Source organism: Macrobrachium rosenbergii, chromosome 14 (assembly GCF_040412425.1).
Source record: "Macrobrachium rosenbergii isolate ZJJX-2024 chromosome 14, ASM4041242v1, whole genome shotgun sequence".
Taxonomy (NCBI): domain Eukaryota; kingdom Metazoa; phylum Arthropoda; class Malacostraca; order Decapoda; family Palaemonidae; genus Macrobrachium; species Macrobrachium rosenbergii.
Genome location: NC_089754.1, coordinates 37,992,638 through 38,009,883, shown reverse-complemented (window position 1 = coordinate 38,009,883; position 17,246 = coordinate 37,992,638). Strand labels below are relative to the sequence as shown.

At 34.1% G+C, this 17,246-nt stretch overlaps 1 protein-coding gene across 1 annotated transcript in view; it reads right to left on the bottom strand.

Annotated features, from left to right (window-relative positions):
• LOC136845940 (RILP-like protein homolog) overlaps nucleotides 1-17,246 on the bottom strand; it is a gene marked incomplete in the record, with an annotated part of 299,776 nt that overhangs the window by 111,323 nt on the left and 171,207 nt on the right.

Sequence of the window (17,246 nt, the reverse complement as noted above, 5' to 3'; positions counted from 1 at the left end):
TCTCCTTTTCATTGTCTGCGTAATTTTACTTTTTTAAATAAATGTTTGCGTACAGATACATAACTGTGGATGTGTTATGTCTATTTTAATACTCACGTTACTATATTTTTTCTAAATAACGATAATAATAATACTAACTATATATAATTCATTTAGAAGATAAGGAAACCGCAGACATGCATCATTCACGAGAAAATAACATAAAGAGCACTTCCATGTACCTAACTAAGCCTTTGTCTATAAGAGGAGTCAAAATATTGTTAACACGCTAAAGCTCTCTTAAAAAGGAGTCCAAAAAAATCTGAATTTTTAGACAACGAAAAAAAACTCGATGTTTTACTGGAGTAACTTCGCCTATATATGGAGATCTTTGGTTGCCAAATTTGGTAGACTTACGCAGATGTGACTTAGTCTCTGTGTCATGGCCTGCCACAGGCATGGGTTTGAGTTTCCTCATTTGAAGGAACTCTTAAAGTATGTTTACCTTTAATATTTTATATATCTAAATTTATTAATTAAGATTTTATTGCTATTGTTTAATTTTGTGTATATGTATATATATACATAGGTACACATTCATATATGTAATTGTAATAGCCACAATGCCCTCATAACTTTTCGAATTCCTCACATTTTTTCGGATACGCGTCACTACAAAGGCTTAGATCCAAATGCTAGAATTATGAAGAAATGTGAAGAATTCGAGAAGTTAAAAGGGCACTGTGTCTATTGAAATTACATACTTACCTTGTAAAAATGACAAGTAGATTCTATTTATATATATATATATATATATATATATATATATATATATATATATATATATATATATATATATATATATAAAATAATATATATTATACATACATACATACATATTATATATATAATATATATATATATATATATATATATATATATATATATATATATATATATATATATATATATATATATATATATATATATATATATATATATATATATATATATATATATATATACATATACACAGTGCTACTCTTTCCTTTTAAGTTCTTCCTTAAATTCTTTACAAAATTTTGTTTAAGCTATTTCCTGTGAGTTTGCTTAGCAAGTTCGTTGCCTTGTGCTTCATTCAATAAAAAAAATTATGCTCATGATAAATATTAATATTAATAGCACCCTACTTACCCAATTTTCTGCCCTTAAGTCAGAGATGTACTTGAATTTTAGTATAAATAAACAAAGAGGTTCTGTCTTTAACGTACTTGAATTTTAGTATAAATAAACAAAGAGGTTCTGTCTTTAAATCAAAAGAGTACTAAAATTTCAGTATAAACATAAACAAAAACATTCTGTCTTTAAATAAAGAAGAAAAAGTAACAAAACTTCAGTATAAACAAAATAAACACATAAAATCTTGTGAACTAAAGAACCTTCTCAAAGTCTTAAAAAAAGTATATCTCTACTTTTTCCAAAAAATTAATGCATATTCGCTCTGTCTCAGGTCATCATTAAAAATCTCACCTTCTCACCTGTCTTCAGAAAGGTATATCGATCTCCGGACTTTCATTCTACCTGTATAATGAGCCCCCCAAAATAATAATAATCAATAACTGTTCTGCTTATTATCAGGTCAACTACGACAGTGGATTAAAAATAGAAACCTCTTTTTTAGAGCTCTCTTTTCAGCCAGATAATCAAAAACATTTACGTTGATTTTTTTACTAGCCCGGTATTCAATCATTGCCAGCTGGTTATCAAAGAGTCAATTTAAAAGGACTGGACTATCTATTTTGCCCAAAATTGCTCTAAGACCAAAAACTTTTTGAATAATATAATCAAAATAACTGTAATATTCAGTTATTTATTTTTAAATATATTTGTACCCACCCATAACTGTGGATTTGTTTCTCTAAAAAAAATTATGATAATAATAATAACACCTTAAGAAACTCACTGCAAATTCAATCTCCTGCTGAAACTTCATAAACAAAACAAAAAAAATAAAGAGCTACTTTATATAATTCGATTTTAGTTTTCAAATCTATTAAAAGACTAAAGGCAGAACATTCAACATCTATGACTCAGACGACAGCTTCGATCAGACTTGACATCAAATCAATTTGGAGCAGTCCAAAAAAAAAAAAAAAAAAAAAAAAAAATTAGTACTGATCCCAATTACGTTTAACCGATCGTCGCTATTGTCAAGATTAATCCCAACTCTAAGGCCTGGATTTCCGCAAATGTAATATTCCCGGTGTGTATTGCACTTGGAAACAATTTTCCGTCGTTTTATTGATTCCTGGACATTATATTCCGATATCGTTGCAGGAAGATTCATATATCGTGTGTTTTTATTTTATTTTTTTTAATGAAGAGTCTTTTTAGTTACTCATCCATTTAAATCATACGCCTCTTAATTTCTTATAACACCTTTATCATAGCTATCGCTTATTTATTTTTATCATTTTCGTATTCCACACCTTCATTTATTATGCATGTGTATCTATATTCAATTGAAAGACGACAAACACAAATTTTAATCTTAAAACAATTGTGTCCTTACACATCTGATATCTCTGGGAATATTTTGCTACCATGCCGTATGCCTGCATACACACAGTGTACATGTTATGTTTCTTTGTGCGATAAAATTTATGCATTTATGTCAATACAACTACAAGAAATGGGTGAATAATAAATACACAAACACTAAAAAATAAGAATCTTCGTCTACGTATACACAGACACACACACAAATATATATATATATATATATATATATATATATATATATATATATATATATATATATATATATATGTATATATGTATGTATATATATATATATATGTATATATATATATATGTATATATATATATATATATATATATATATATATATATATATATATATATATATATATATATATATATATGTATACATATATATATATGTATGTATGTATGTATGTATGTATGTATGTAATTAAATATATGTATGTAATGTATGTATGTATATATCATAAATCATATATATATATATATAGAAATGTATGTATGTATGTATGTATGTATGTATGTTTTGTATGTATTATATGTATGTATGTATAGAACATCTATCATTCCCAAATATATATATATATATATATATATATATATATATATATATATATATATGACGTAATTAAACCGCTAAAATGTAGACATCATAAAACAGGACCTACAGAAACGGTAAGGCTTCCTGTTTTGGATTACAGCCATAGAACATCTTCATTCCCAAATTACTTTTGGCGGAAGAAGCTTTAAGATGACGTTCACAGAAAAGACTCGACAAAGACCTCAAGCTGTAGGTAGTCATGATGAAAAGATCCTCAGTGGTTTCAGGGTCTCACGGGCAATTTTGCAAACATACATGCACACACACACGCATGCACACTCAAAACCACACACACACACACAGCCAATAAATTAATTCATTTATTTATATTCAAAGGCCTTGCGTACAAATATGGAACGGATGTTATTTCAAGGTTTAGTTTTTCCGTTTACTAATCACATCTTAGGTCTGAAGTAAAAATGAAACTTAACTGCTGCCTATAGGTACCACACAAAGATATTACGTATATAATATAAAAAAATATATATATACATATGTATATATATATGTGTGTACATATATATTATATATATGTCATTCAGCTTCAAAGCAATTACTGTCGGATGAGGCTGCTAGCCCCATACTCTTACTCACCCTGGCTGCGACCCACAACGCTAGCTTAACTACTAAACATGACCCTAATTATCTGCTTTGATCAAGAAACAATGGGGATCACCGGTGTCTGAGTATAATGTTCAGTTTTTATCACTGCCTCTTATATCTTTCATTGGCTTAATCGAGAGTGACGCACCTGTGCATAAAACTTCCCGTATCGACAGCTTCATATACCTTCACAGACGGTAAAATAGAGTTTGGCTAACAACAAACCCCCTTCCCCCACAACCCACCTTTTCCCCCACACTGCACCTATAAACACAAAATTTCATTCCTGTCACTGACACATCTGAGCTTTCTGGATGTAATTTCTGGCTAATACCTTACCAATATGTCATTATATATATGGTAAAATCAAGTATGATCATAATAGACACCAACAAACTTCACTACGTTTGCTTTCAGTCAATTACACTGCGCCACTTATTTCTGAGTATTCAATTGTCAATAATGTAAGTTGGTCAACAAGAAACTTTTAAACCAAGTTCACATATACAACCTTTGACTTCCAGTTTTCAAACAGCAATACCGGTTCCTTATTAGTTCATCCTGCAGTGACGTATTTGCATGAATCTCACCTGCATTTCCACTTCCCTAAAGAACTCGAGAAAATGACCAAAGTTTGGATCTGAAGACAGGTGCTGTTGAAGAAAAAAGTCTTTCGTTAATGCACCCGGCGTGCATTCTGGTCGTTAAGGCTGACTTGTGCATAATTTCGTTATGTTCCCCACAGAAGCTTGCGTTTAAATGAATCTAAGAAATTACAAGGACAATGTAAGTGCTCTTGGTAAGCGTTTTAAAATGGAGAGAGAGAGAGAGAGAGAGAGAGAGAGAGAGAGAGAGAGAGAGAGAGAGAGAGAGAGAGAGAGATGCGTTTCATGTTTTGAGAGTTTTGTCTTGAGAGAGAGAGAGAGAGAGAGAGAGAGAGAGAGAGAGAGAGAGAGAGAGAGAGAGAGAGAGAAACTTTCAGACGAGTGACGCACTTAGGCTATTTATGAAGGAATTAAAGGTGAGTGAAGGCGGTGAAGGAAAACGTCGACAATGCAGCAGCATCTCCCCTCCCCTCCCAACCCTACCCATTGGTTCCCTTCAGGAGCCATCTTCCACACCACGCTGGGGCAGCCCCTGGGCTACTACCCCGAATGACAGGGCTGCCTCCTCCGCCTCCGAGTGCCAGGATCTCTTCCTCCACTTCCGAGTGACAGGATCTCCTCCTCCACCTCCGAGTGCCAGGATCTCCTCCTCTCGAGTGCAACGACCTCCTCCTCTCGAGTGCCAGGACCTCCTCCTCTTCCGAGTGCCAGGACCTCTTCCTCCTCCTTCAAGTGCGTGGACCTCCTCCTCCTCCGAGTGCCAGGATCTCCCCTCCTCCGAGTGCCAGGATCTCCCCCTCCTCCGAGTACCATGTCCTCCTCCTCCTCCGAGTGCTAAATCCTCCTCCTCCTCCTCCTCCTTCTCCTCGGAGTGCCAGGTGTAGTCTCGCATCCCGACAAACATCTCCTTCCGTCCCACACGCGGCCACTTGAGAGTCAGAGTGGGGAAAAGAGCCGCCCGGGAGAAGAAGAAGAAGCAGAAGAAGAAAAAGGAGAAAAGGTTTTTTGAAGAACAAAGGGAGAGATCTGCAGGTGGATGCAACTTGCTAAAATAAGGAAGCTGGCACCCGCAAACAAGAGGAGGCCGGATGATGAATTTGCAGACAGATAGGTGTTGGAAAGGGGTGGATTAGTTGATTGCTTTATCAATCTGGCGTTGACTCAGTAAATATATTAACTGTACACACACACACACACACACACACACATATATATATATATATATATATATAAATCTTTAAACATATATATATATATATATATATATATATATTACACAACAAATCTTTAAACATAGTATATCTCGAACATGTATTTACCATAAGCCTTAGTCCTCTTCTTGAAGGGACGGCTCTAGAGGTGTTAGTATTTCGGTGCTCTAGTTTTTTTTTGGGAGGAGTTTGCTTCTCAACTTCTTTTTAACCAAGGTAACGCCAACCACAGATTGGGTCAACAGAGGAAAAATAGCATTTCAACGGGGAGAGAATCTAATCTGGATCTTCTTGCATGCTAGGCGAGTATGAATGAATTTGAGTATGTATGTATGTATGTATGTATGTATGTATGTATGTATGTATGCATATATATATATATATATATATATATATATATATATATATATATATATATATATATATACATTTATATATATATATATATATATATATATATATATATATGTACATACTTACATTTATACATATATATATTATATATATACAGTGTATATATATGTACACATATATACATATATGTATACACACACATATATGTATATATATATGTATATATATATTGAATGTGTGCATGTGTATGTGTACATACTTTCAGCGACCCACTTCAATTATAAGAACGTGGGAGTGACTGCAGCGCAGCTGACATTTTGCTTCAGTGCAAAAGAGAACAAGCCAAACAAGAGGGGAACACGTTCCCGAGTCTTATGAGAAGGTCAGCAATATATTGCAGTTTTTATTTCCTCCTCAATTAGGACACCAACTGATCTCTCGGACCATTATTGGGGGTAATTTCCACTATAAACAATCACATACGTGCATACATACATATAATCCTCCTTGTATTTTATAATTTACTTATATTTTTATGTATTTATTAATTTGTTAAATATTTTTATCTTTTCAAACAACTGATAGACTCTCCAAGAGAAATACCCATATTTCAAACGGCAAAAGGAAAAAACTGGAAATAATTATCAGTATGAGCTATCTGCATCGTTTTGCAGAATGGATACTATAAATACACGTTAACACTAAGAACTATCTCGAAACTCACGGTAAGGATAATCCTGGGCAGACAATGAGTGTCATAAGCCTTAACATGGGTATTATTATCATAAGCCTTAACAAGGAAAATGTATTGGATAACGAAGGTGCTTGAGAACTTGGTAGGGATATATTGTACAAGAACAGATGACTCTTAAAACACAAAATTGCCCTCATGCAGACCTACTGTAAGCAGGAAATGAATGGCAAAACTTTATTCTTCTGCTTCTAATTACAGAATAAAATAGACTTTTCCTGTAACAATCATGAATATAATTTCACGGTAATTACTTCTCTCATTACTACGTTCTACAGACAGAAACACTACAAAACTAACCTATAAATTTACTAGACCTAAAATTGACTAGGGTCCGGTAATGCAAAGTTCGGAAATAATGGCTGCCACAACCCTACACAAGAAGAGCATTCTGGAAAGGAAACTTCTTATAAAGTCTAAAAGAGAACAACTTCCCGGGAAGAATTTGGTGGTGGGACTTTCGGTCCAAACAAGAGGAAACTTTTCCCCCACAATAGGTGCTGAAAGTCTAATCAGGAAGAAAGTTTAAGAGGCATATGGTAATCTCAACGTCTCGGCAGCGAGCGTATTGTACGCTCAAGGAATCCGTAATTATTTTAATCAGGGAAGATGGCCTGATGCAGATGAGGATCTTTGTTCATAATGCTTCAAAGAATATTAGACCTGAATTATAATACGACAAGTAATCAGAGCGAATGAGACTTCAAACTAATGTGACGTCTTCCATTACGGGTATAGTGACAAAGCTGATAATTTCCTAAAGGAAAATCATATAAAATACAACTACTATTGTGTCATTACTTTCTTACCTAATGAGAAAATGCTCAAGCCTACTGACAGCAATAAGAAAAATATGTGTCACTCGTGAAACATTATGACCTAATTGACTGAACGAGTCTCTCTCTCTCTCTCTCTCTCTCTCTCTCTCTCTCTCTCTCTCTCTCTCTCTCTCTCTCTCTCTCTCTCTCTCAAATGTGATAAAGCAATTAACTAACATGATGATGAAATGGATATTGCTCAATGGCCTAAAAAATTTCAGGTCAAAGGCAGCTGTTCTTGCCAACAAATTACAGACCTGTCAATCAATGCTAAAAAAGCAATTACCTGGCGAGATGATGAAGACTGAAGAAAATTAACAAACTGAAAGAGATCATAAAGCACCTGTAAACTATAAAAAATAAAATATAAATACATACTCTGGACCATTATAAGCTATAGGCAACTAATTAAAATAAAAAATAAGATATTCTTTCGCTTTTGATAAGGACGCAGCTATAAAAACAAACAAACAAACCTCTCTCTCTCTCTCTCGCAAAATGCATAAACCTAAAAACACGTACAAAACACAAGAATATTACAAATATGCTCGTTAATAAACAGAAATTTCCAAAAGTACCAGTCATTCGCGTTCAATCCGTGATATATGTACCAGACAGAATCACTAATGGGCCTGCCTTGTTCAGGATTTACTGACAAATGAAATTGCGTCGCGCGAAATGTACAACGGATTCAACACAAATCCCCATTATGAAAAGGGGATTAATCACTGTGCTCAGCTGTTAACAGCTGCGTGACATCTCGCTATTTCGTCTCTTAAAAGACGCGATTTGTTTTTATGTGTAAAGAGTTTAAATCCACAAGAAGAAATAGCTGTCATTCCAAATAATTTTCATTATAATTTCTGAAGAAAGTGACTTGGGCTTAATTCTGACATACATACATACAATACATGATATATATATATATATATATATATATATATATATATATATATATATATATATATATATATATATATATATATATATATATATATATATATATATATATATATATATATATATATATATGAAATTTACGTGAAAGCTACATGAAAGAATTGTCTCCCTCAGGATGTTCAACTGGAACCTCAAACGTTCAAACGAAGATGCAATGCATCACTACCCTACAACAATTTGTGCTTCAATAATTTACTTACAATTTTATCTATTTATTTATCAATTTGTTCATTTACTTTTTCTCTCCTTATAGCTGATCTCTTCTCTCCGTATTTCCTATTATCTTCTGCAATTTCTTTCAAATGAACACCATACTCTTTGGAAGCCTGAATTTTAAGTCAATGGCCCGTGTAGGCCTGTTCGATATGAACATGGTTCATTTTCTGTATAATAATAATAATAATAATAATAATAATAATAATAATAATAATAATAATAATAATAATAATAATAATAATAACAACAAAACTGTTTACATCCACTAGAAAAATACTTTCAGTTCCAAATAATTTTCTTTATCATTTCTCAAGATAGTGACTGGCTTAATTCTAACATACATACATATACACACAAACACACACATGAAAGTTATGTACAAGGCCTCGTCAATTACCGCATGCTTTCCAATACTTTGTAATTAAATGTAATCTTCATTTTATCAACTGCTTAAAAACAAGGTTTCAGACGAAATCATTCCATTATCTAAAGACAAGGGCTCACTGAGAGAGAGCCAAATATTCAAGGTATTACTTAGATCAGTGTAAGACATGATTTAAATCGCAGCTTATTTGTTATCTTTGTTATTTTACTATGCTATTTACCTTGTTATTCTTTGTTATTCTCTTTCACAGTCTACTGTGTACCTTTAAATATCTTTCTGTTATGGGATTCTTTCCCTATTAGGACCCCTTGAACTTGTAGCGTTCTGCGATAGTTTATTTAGAATACAATTTAGGCCGAAGGCCAAGAGCTGGGACCTATGAGGTCATTCAGCGCTGAAAGTAAAATTGAGAGTAAAAGGTTACCAAGAGTAAAGGGAGGAAAACCTCACAGCTGCAATATGAAGCAATGGGAGGAAAGTAAGATGGAAGAAAGAAAGAATATGACTGGAGGTACAGTAAAAGTAATTAAAGGGGTTGCAGCTAGGGGCCGAAGGGGCGCTGCAAAGAACCTTGACTACAGTGCACCATGCGTAAGGTGCAATGACATCACTACCACCCCCCCTTACGAGGATGTTCTGCATTTGCAATAATAATAATAATAATAATAATAATAATAATAATAATAATAATAATAATAATACTGATCTTTATAAGGGCAAACCACCACAAATACCTAACAACCTACACGTTTATGTACGATATTTAGTTTCTTAACATCGACCACAACGTACAATAATTACTAACCACCACTAATCAGGAGGTTGTTAACAACCTCCGTTAGTTGTGCAAAGTTATTAGGTGATATAAGGGAGGCGAGAATATTAGTGCTTATGCTGCCATAAACATACTTCATGGATCATTAGCTCGGATGAAGGGCTGGGGAAGAGAGAGAGAGAGAGAGAGAGAGAGAGAGAGAGAGAGAGAGAGAGAGAGAGAGAGAGAAATTAGAATAGTGAACATCTGACCCTTATAAAAATAAGTAAACTGCACATTATAAACAAGGACACGAGAGAGAGAGAGAGAGAGAGAGAGAGAGAGAGAGAGAGAGAGAGAGAGAGAGATAAGCACTTTTGAACACTGTTCAATGTACATTAAGCTACGTGATGAATGGACAATATATTTAAAACATCATTACAAGTAATGATGACTGTCAATACAAGCGACTGTCTAACATTTAATTAACTGAATAAAGAAAGGAAAAGATATTTCATCATATAGAAATAAACTATTGGCTAGTTGACATCACTTGAACCCAAACTGATCATAAACCAATTACCAACCAATTAATAACATTAAGCCAGGTTATCTGTGACGCTTTATTGTGAGTCGATACGTTGATAAAATAAGTCGGCGTTAATCCTATAGAGCGATGTCATAATGAAAAAAAAATGTTTAAGGAAGCTTTGTTTCCTTATGAGGCCTATTCTTCCCTGTCTTGCAAAGTAACCTTTTATTGTCTACCTAACAGCACGTTTGCGAGGAATAAGGAGGAGGAGGGAAGAGAACAAACAGTGTAAAAGTGATCACTATTACCTGCTCTTACCCATGGGAGTTAATCTTCTCAGGTACTAAGCCTTGCGCCTCTGGGCACTCTGATGCTTATCAAATTATGCTTATGGGATGCTACTACAATTATGAATTAAATATCCTCCCTACATTCAAAATTAGTAATTGCTGCGTTTCCTGTGGTTATTTCTGTGCGTAAAAGAAATACTCTCTCTCTCTCTCTCTCTCTCTCTCTCTCTCTCTCTCTCTCTCTCTCTCTCTCTCTATATATATATATATATATATATATATATATATATATATATATATATATATATATATATATATATATATATATATATATATATATAATGTGTGTGTGAATGTACACATGCCTTACATACATACATAAATAAACGCATGTCTGCTAGAAAATCAAAACTGTGCTGTAAATGTAAACAATACATATTTATTCTGCCCAATTACAACAAAGGGGTTGTACTCTACCCACCTTAATGAGATGCACTTTGCCATATCAAGATACTCTTACCAGTGTTAAGTACCTCTTATAAGGTTATAATGAGCTACAGTTTGACATTTCAAGATACGCAATTAGGTCAAGTACCTGGTATAAGGTCATCGCCCAATCTTAGAGATTAAATGAGTCATAGATTAATTATAACTAATATAAGAATAGTAGAGGACCAAGCATAGTCTCCCACAAAGTCAAGGTTAAAAATAATCAGTAAAATACAAAAACAAGGTTAAAAATTATCAGTAAAGTACAAAAATAATAACCAATATAGTCCAAGACTATTAATGATGTTTGAGAATCATCATCACAGTCCCACAGCTATCAGATCTCAGTCACCACATTGCTATCCAGTTAGACAAAATTCTAATTGTCAAATTAATTCCCTGTGAAATTAATAAATACTATATATTAGTAACAGCGTTACAGTGTCACCGCTGGCATGAGTGATTGCATTACGTCATCACTGACAATATAAAAACGTCAATCAAGTTACGGTACCAGTGATTAGGCGGATGTGGCTACGCGTCATTTGCAACTAATGTCCAATTGACTAGTTAACAAACTTATACATACACACATGTATATATACAGACATACAGTACATACATATATGTATATATACATTCATTGCATATATATACATATTTATATTTATACACGCGCGCATACAATTTGTGTACGTCAACGCATGCGCAGGCGCTGAAGACTCATTTCAATGGGTAATTGCCAGACGGCATGAAGTTGTGAATTAACCACTTATATATAGTTTAAATCCAACTCATATTTAATATTAATTTACTACACTACTAGCTTTTTGCATCTTATTACGACCCAGTGACACCTGCACCAGACTGCTGAGGTTTGCTGGAAATTTGAGCAAGATCAGTCGTGCACCCTGTGGTCAACCTTCATCTATTAACCAGCACAGGGATCGACATGAATGTAAACGCTCTCAGGCAAAATTGTAAATCCTATTCATGAAGGAGATTTATCAAATCCTCAAATCGATAAATTGTCCAAGAAAAGCTGAAGGCGTTTGGAACAAACAAACCGCACAGTGTAATAGAAAAAAATACTGTATTTTTCAGGCACGTGTTTATTGCACCCTAGAGCACAAGCTTCCTCCCTTAACTCCATAACCGTCCTTCACAATGATGGCAACACCTTGGTGCAACACTTGCCCCAGCCATAATCCGAGTCACAAAAATGGCGAGAGAGACGGGCGTTATGGCTTCGAAAATCTCCTGTCACGTCGATATCGCTCATAAAAGACATCAGGGCCGGATTTTCTAACTTCCTGCAGAGGCAGCCTCAAAGGAAATACAAATATCCGAAGTCTACACTCGACTCCGTCTAAGGTGGGATAAATCCTTCGGTAAGTAGTTCCTCTCTCCTGAAGAGGATACTGGTTGTGCGTTACGTCAGGTAGAGCAGTTTCAAAAGTAGATGCTAATGAAGAGGATACTGGTAATATACATAACAACAGTAAAGCAAACTTTATTTGAAATATACTTCAATCGGATCCACATCAGTTTCACAACTCAACTCTGAATTTCTTCCAAGCATTCCTTTACTGACTCAGGACAAACTTATCGAATATTTTCCATAGTGGCTGAGATGCACTGTCTAAAACTTTAAGAACAGTTAATTTATATATATAGAATATATCATCTTGCAAACGGACTGAATTTATGGAAGTACCTGAAGATACCCAATTCAGTTGACATAATAAAAACCAAAGCATATAGTTCTATAAACAATCTGTTTTCCAAGAGGGAAAACACCTAAATCAGTTACAAGATAGGAAAATCATTATCCATCTCGATATGATTACACGAGTTTTGCGTTTAGCCTGACCTTCAGTCAAGTCAGCCTACTTCCATTGGTAATCCTTAAATTGATTTTCAATATCGCATTATTAAATTACCAAACGTGAACACAAAAGAGCAACAAGGAATTTTCGTTTCTTCGGATTCATGATCTTTGCTTCCTGTTTTACTAAAAGCATAACGTGGTGGCAATAAAATATTTATAAAAAAAAAGCATAACATGGTGGCCATAAAATATTTATAAAAAAAAAGCATTACATGGTGGCAACAAAATATTTATAAAAAAGCATAACATGGTGGCAATAAGATATTTATAGAAAATAAAATGTTCACTACAAATATGATACAACAACAAAAATTCTCACTACAAATATGATACAGCACAAGAAACAGTTTCCCACTGTTAGTCTTTAAAATGCTTGTATAATACCAAATATAAAATAAAAATACTTTAATTCTCGTTTTTATTTAAATGTTCATCGACTTTTTATCCAACTATCCAATTTGCACAAGAATATTCTCAATTATTAGTCATGTGACGCATGTAAAAGAAAAATACATGTATGCTATTCATATAAAAATATACGTATACTATTCACATAAAAATTTATGTATCCTATTCATATAAAAAAACTGCATATGGTTCCATTGTAATATTAAAAATATATACTAGGCATGGTGTAAAAATTCTCGTTTTCTCTCTCTCTCTCTCTCTCTCTCTCTCTCTCTCTGAGAGGCTGATACCATTTTGTTTTATGACCAGAAAAACCATAAAAATATAATCAAGCCAAAGAGATAAAGCAAGATAAAAAAAAAGTGAGATTGGCATCTACTACATCATCAATTACGATTATGTGATACAGAGCTCAGAGTAAAAACATTGGGTAACAACATAAAAGGTAATATTTTTATAGGATCTCTAGAATTTTACTTGAGCTTAAATGTCAAAATAAAGGGAATGAATGGGGGAGTAACAGAACTGTACATGGGGTATTTTCAGCAGCATGTAACGGGGTATATAAGATTCTAGGAACCGTTCAATACGCGTCTCAAATTCAGATATGACGTAGATGTAAATCAGCCCAGCATAAAGGAAGATACCTTTTAACTTTGCAATAAGAAGGCATTTACACCTTGAACGTCTTGATAAGAGAAACCTGTATTCCTGAGTTACTTAACAGGCACAGGAATTTATGAAGTTCGTGCGAATTTAACAATAAAACCTATAATATTCATCAATATCTTCATCGAAGAACGACACAAATTCAAGAAACACGTCAGTGTATTTTCACCCCTATGGCAGGTGACCATTTGGGTCTTAATGTTCTCTATTTTGAAAGCTTGTATATACATTCTTTTCACGTTGGGCTGATATACCTTCATAAGGCGAAATTATTTTCTTCAAAGGGCATCCATTATTTTAAGAGTCAACTAAAGCATTAAAACCTACCAGTGACTATATACCTTCAAATCTGAACTCTAATTTAGCAAATGGCCCTCCTCTTTCCACCTTTTCTATAGACACTAATTCAGACGGTGTTCCCCAAAGCTGACTGAATGCTTCATCAGCTCACGCTGGGTTTCACTGAGTTTTGCTTTTACTGTGAGATGGTAAAATTTAAAGCAACAATATACCTGATTTAACATATCTGCCTTTAAAGACTTTTTTTTTTTGCTCTCAATATTTAATGACTCAAGAACATTCAAGACTGTCCATATATAAGTGTATATATATACATGCATGCATACATACATACATACATACATACACACACACATATATATATACCTATATAAACATGCACCTAAAGACTAGGAAAATAAAATGTTCAATATCTGGTTCCAAATTTTCACTATTTTTCCAGTTATCATACTGGAATTACTTTTAAAAAACGAAGCTTCTAAACAAACTAAGACAGAACGACTATACTATTTTTAGACCTTATTTATGCTTTTCAGAAAACTCCGAAAAAAATATATAAATTACTGGTAACAACCTGTCAGAAAAAATTAATAAAGGAATGATTTCCAAAGTAAAATAACACCACGATTACTTTCCACCAAGGAAGAATGAAAAAAAGGAGATGTAAAGAGCAAAAGAAGGGACATTAACCAACTGTTAATAATGATATAAAAGGAACTGAGGAGGAAAGCGAAGGAAAATCCAAAGACATTATGCAAATGCGAGAGCATTAAGGGAGAGTTACAGTTCGACTAAGCAGCAGGGGGACGAGGTTCTCATGGTAACCATGGAGAGAGAGAGAGAGAGAGAGAGAGAGAGAGAGAGAGAGAGAGAGAGAGAGAGAGAGAGAGAGAGAGAGAGAGGTTAAACTCACCTTCAATCATTCAATCATACTCGGAAGGCAGGTTATGGGAATTAAGTTTGCAATGTCATCATTCAACGATGCAAAAGCAATAATAAGACCAAATGCAATAAAAGGAATAATGATAATAAGGCCAAATAAATAATGATAATAAAGGAAGATAATTAAGGCAAAATACATTATTTTCCCAGTATTCGAAGTCGTGTCCATTTAATTTAAATAACTGAAGCTGGTATTTAGATTACATTGAAAAAATAAGTTACAGATTCCTTATAGCGAATTTTACATCGCAGAGCAGAGTCGCTAAAACTTTAAGAAAACAAAAGCAGAGAAGAAGAAAATAAGAGCAAAAGAAAATAAGGAAAACTATGTGTCCGATACAAGTGTTTTCCTTAGGCAAATAAAAGCACCTCTGCACAAACATCCTTTTCCTTGCCTCTGAGGCGCAACAAAAATAGTCCCAGAATTGTCTGGGGTTTACACAGGGGCAGATCAGATCCTGCAACATTTTCTCTTCTGAAACCTCTCTCGAAATTACAAAAGTTGAAGGAGGGGAGAGGGGGAGGGGAGTGAGATGGGGGAAGGGGATTGTGAAAAAAATCTGAAACCACAACACTGTATCTCAAAGGACACTTTTTTTTTTTTTTTTGTCTCTCTCTCTCCACCACTTCCAGCTCAAGTCGTCAATCATCTACAACGTGCATATCACCTAGAGAGAGAGAGAGAGAGAGAGAACATATAACCATGGCGGCCGACACCCTTACCTCTGGCATCCAGTGCCGCCTCCTCCTTCCTCCTCGGCCATTTCCAAAAGGCTTTGATCCCGTCGACCATCCACCAGGTGGTCAACAGGTGCACCTGATATCCGCCTTTGACCTAATATGGTTTAGCAGACCCAAAGGCAGCTTACACCAACTGAGGTTACATACTTGATCTTTTCTCTTCCTTTCATGCCTCGCTGCTTGTCACAATTTCATATACTTCCAAGAGCCTGTTAAGTTAGTTTCAGTCATGCAGATGACGGAAAAAATAACTACAATACTTTTGATCCTACATGTACATACAATAAATAATGAAATGTGATAGGCCTTCCCCGCCGATTTAAGCCAAATTTCGGTTTCCGTGCTTCATCAGAAATTCAATTTCCCTCTACTTGCATTAAATTGCATCCAGATATTTATGACACAAATTTACTGATGCCATTGCTAACAAAAGATTTATTAAGATAAAAATGTATCACAACCAAACTGTACCGGACAAATTGTTCTCAACGAACCCAAATATATTCTCACTATTATCAACGGTAAATCAGGAATGCGCAGAATACAGTTGTGATAAGTAGCTCCATATTTCCAGAGATGTATTTTTCCATAAGCTCACTTCGAAATATAGAGCTGCTTATCACAACTTGATTCTATCTATTCCAGACCTACCATAGACAAAACACGAATTTCGGGACACACATCCAAACAATCACTAACTTGCTACCCACACATCAAGCAATAATTTGCAGTAAATATACTTACATCTTCAAGGTCAAGATAATGTTCCCTAAAGAGTTAAACTGTTTCCTGAACTCTTAAACCAGCCACTGATTATGGGTTGAACAGAAGACTGAGTTCAGGTGCTGAAGTAATTTTTTTTTTAGAAGAAGAACTAAAACATCACAATTAAATATCACACAAGACATAGCCTACTGAAGGAAGCGTCAACTACTGTTTTCGTACAAATGTAGATCTATTTTACTACTTACTGATTAGCCAGGAATACAAACATGAAAGAAGTGATTTAGTTGAACTCAAACAGCTATATGAAATAACAAGAAAGTTTTTATTAAGTGAATGTAATATTAACGAGAAAAAAATTCTTCTAGGAGGACAAAAAGACAAAATAACATAAAAGTAGGAAATATCCCAAAAACTAGAAAAGCCCCAATAGAGCAACCGAGGCGCCGTTGCAAAGGC